Source organism: Oncorhynchus nerka, linkage group LG20 (genome assembly GCF_034236695.1).
Source record: "Oncorhynchus nerka isolate Pitt River linkage group LG20, Oner_Uvic_2.0, whole genome shotgun sequence".
NCBI lineage: Eukaryota > Metazoa > Chordata > Actinopteri > Salmoniformes > Salmonidae > Oncorhynchus > Oncorhynchus nerka.
In genome coordinates, this window is record NC_088415.1 from 37872834 (window position 1) to 37876505 (window position 3672).

Consider the following 3672-nt stretch of genomic DNA (forward strand, 5'->3'; position numbering starts at 1 on the left):
ATGATTATTTATTAATCAGAGGTGTAGTTTATGGACAGGTAGAACTATTGTTTTATTGGGCAGTAGGCCTAGGCCTATGATAGGCTACTACTCTAATTGTAATGATGATTTCATCAGAGGTGTAGTTTATGGACAGGTAGAACTATTGTTTTATTGGGCAGTAGGCCTAGGCTTATGATAGGCTACTACTCTAATTGTAATGATGATTTCATCAGAGGTGTAGTTTATGGACAGGTAGAACTATTGTTTTATTGGGCAGTAGGCCTAGGCCTATGATAGGCTACTACTCTAATTGTAATGATGATTTCATCAGAGGTGTAGTTTATGGACAGGTAGAACTATTGTTTTATTGGGCAGTAGGCCTAGGCCTATGATAGGCTACTACTCTAATTGTAATGATGATTTCATCAGAGGTGTAGTTTATGGACAGGTAGAACTATTGTTTTATTGGGCAGTAGGCCTAGGCCTATGATAGGCTACTACTCTAATTGCGCTTCACCATCATCTTACAAATAAATAAAAAACACCGTGTACAGTACAGACTGGTAAAATGGCTACATTTTAACGTGTGACAGTTCCAAACGTATTTAAACATGCGTCAAAATCATGTGATTCCAGACGACGCGCCATTACGTTTTTGTACAGCAGCCAATCCAAAAGCAGGGGTGTGTGAGAGGGCGTGGTTTGAATGGGGCGCTCTGGAAAATTCGATGGATTAACTGGTTTTAAAAGGAAACGTCTTGAAATAAAGGATCCAGGGACCAATGCCAGGATCGTGTATTGTTGTCCAGAATGTCTACAGGACTTGCTATAGGTGCGACATAGGTGAGTCCTTTCTGGCCAAGAGGGATGAAGCATGGATCATCATCACACACCACCATGGCTGCAGCCTACTGTCATTGTCAACGTCCCAGGTTATCACAGGTGACATTTTTAAAAATGTTTACATGTAGATAATCAGGAAATAATTGCTCACATTTGTATTGCGCACTCCAAAATGTCTGGGTAGCTCTTCTATAGTCTTCAAGTAGTTCCTGTTTCTAATATTTTATTCATGTTCATAGACGAGTCAGTCTTGACGTGTAGGCTTTGGGGTTATGAAACAGTTGTTACGAAATATTTTTACAGTACGAATAAGCTACTGCGTACAAATGTATAGTAAATAGTAAAAATGTGCGTTTTTACAAGGGACTAGTTCAATAAACGAATTGAAGACAGGATGGTGGGGAGGGTACCGTAACAGTAAAAAAAAAGGATGCTGCGAGAGAAGGGATAAGGGCTTGGCGCCTTGGAGAATGTTGCGTAGTTCTATTTACCTGCATGGTCCGTATTTCTTTGAGCATCTTATGATGCTGCTTCTCAATGCTGAGTGGCATAGCAAGTTGCGTTATATTTTGGATTGAGGTCAATTTACACCGTTTATATTATAAGGAATGTATACTATATAAAGAGATCTGCAGAACTTCAAAACAGATATTAATAATGTCATCCAGTAAAATGGCCTAAAATACGTCATTCTGTTTTCTTTGACACTGCTAATGTTTACCAAAGTAGGCCTTTTGATAAATGACATGTTCATTGAAAGTACGTGAGATGCGCACTTATTATTTCTGATGTAAACAACAACAACACAAACATTACTCTTCTTGGACGATGGGTGTCGCTGTTCTGCAGCTTAGATGAACATACATAATCATTATTTTTTCAATACTGAACGTGGACAATGAACAGTATCGACTCATCATCAATGTATCTGATTTTTCCACTTTAAATTATTTTACCTTTACATGGAAATCGATTGACTAGTGAAACATTTACAGCAGTATTTCAATTGGAGTTCAATAAAATCAGTGATATTCCTTTTCCCCCCAGAGCAGGGTTTCCCAAACATGGTCCTGGGGCCTTCCAGGGGTGCATGTTTTGGTTTTTGCACAGCTGATTCAAATGATCAAAGCTTGATGATGAGTTGATTATTTGAATCAGCTGTGTAGGGCTAGGGCAAAATCCAAAATGCAGGCCTCAGGGCTGAGTTTGGGAAACCCTGGTCCAGATGTCAGGTTTATGAGGCTGGCTGGCACATCCATCTGCTGTGTGTGCGGGTGTGTGTGCGCACGCTCACATGTGTGGGAAATAATGACGACGGCTCTCGTGACATCAAGGCCTCAAATCCCCAAGAGTAAAAAGTGACGTCAGTGGATGCCAGCCCACGCAATGTTGATCTTATTATCTCCGCTATACAGAGATCTCTTTTTAATGGTGTGCAGATGTGGGCGGATTAAATCAATTACCTTTATTAAAGTCAGGATCTGAGTCAGGATTCAATGGATTAAAATAACGGCTGTGATGATCATGCTATCAAAACACTGATATGGATACAAAGGGGGTCGAAAAGGTAACAAGCGCAGCACCAAGTATCATCGCTATGTAGGCATGGGCTAGATCATCAATCTACTCCTGTTATTATCGGATGCACGGGGAGCGTGTGTTTACTGTGCAAGAATGTACACGCGTATAGAGCTGCATAGGCCATATCCTGATATGAAGTGTTGAATACAGTTTCATTGCGTACATATTCATCCACATACCATTACATTTCTTATCTTTCAGTAGACCAAAGGTGACACGGCGTGGGCAGTCCAAATGAGAGGTAAGTGTACACACAACATGATAATAATAAATACCAGTTTTCTGAGTGTGCCAACTGCTGAGCCGTATGATGTTATATTTCAGGGATGGATGGCGAAGGCTGTTTCCCATACAGCAACTACAACAGCAGCCATCCAGACCAGGGCACGTACCTTCCCTGAGAGGGAGATTAGGGTTTAGGAAGTGGAGCAGGCCTTTGAGATGACATGGCTAAAATGAACCCCGTGCCTAGTGATTGCGTGGTATAAATAGCTGGCGGGAAGATCTCCAGGTTGCATGCATCATTAGTGACTGCACGTCACTATAAACACTGTCAACAAACATTGCCCGGCCATTGTAAACATGACACAGATTGGGATTTTTCTTGATATGATGACTAGTAGTGGTGTACTAGTCAACTATGTCATGCTTACTGGGCTTTCGATGTACACAAAGATTTACAGTAAAGGCAACAATATGAAGCATATTTGATAGGATTGGTCTTATTGATATTTTTGAAACAGTATTTATGTCTACTGAAGTGTTGATCTTGGTATAGTATCTTGTAGCACATGTATCAGGGGCGGATCCTGGCTTTAACCCAGTCCACTGGTAAACCCTCACACCATGAGCCTACTGCTTCTGTTCCACATGTCTTATGTTGTGCTGGGTTGTTTAGTCTGGGGATCTACTGACTGAGAGGAGACCAGATCGCCACCTCGCTCGTCAATACTCCTGCATGTACCATGTCTCCTCAGAGAACACACGCTTTAATCAGACAGATCCCTTACATCTCCTTGCTGCTGGCAGAGAGAGAAGCGGTGCGGAGATAAACGCTGATTATTTTACCGATAAGACTCCTTCCCTTCCCACCATGGTAAGATGAACCCATGGAGTGAATGCTGAAGTGAACACTCTCCCTCTCTTTCTCTCTATCTGAACCTGAAATGGGTCAATGCAACATACTGTCCTTACAATATGTAATTGACTGTATCGTTAAACTGTTCCTTAAGCTGTTCCTTGACATCCATTTTATTATCACGTTAT

At 41.3% G+C, this 3672-nt stretch overlaps 1 long non-coding RNA gene across 1 annotated transcript; it reads left to right on the top strand.

Moving 5' to 3' along the window:
* Nucleotides 1-653: 653 nt before the first annotated feature.
* LOC115101679 (uncharacterized) lies at nt 654-3112 on the top strand. Its single transcript, XR_003859337.1, has 3 exons — nt 654-924; nt 2608-2647; nt 2731-3112. It is a non-coding gene; the product is annotated as an uncharacterized LOC115101679 (long non-coding RNA).
* Nucleotides 3113-3672: the final 560 nt, after the last annotated feature.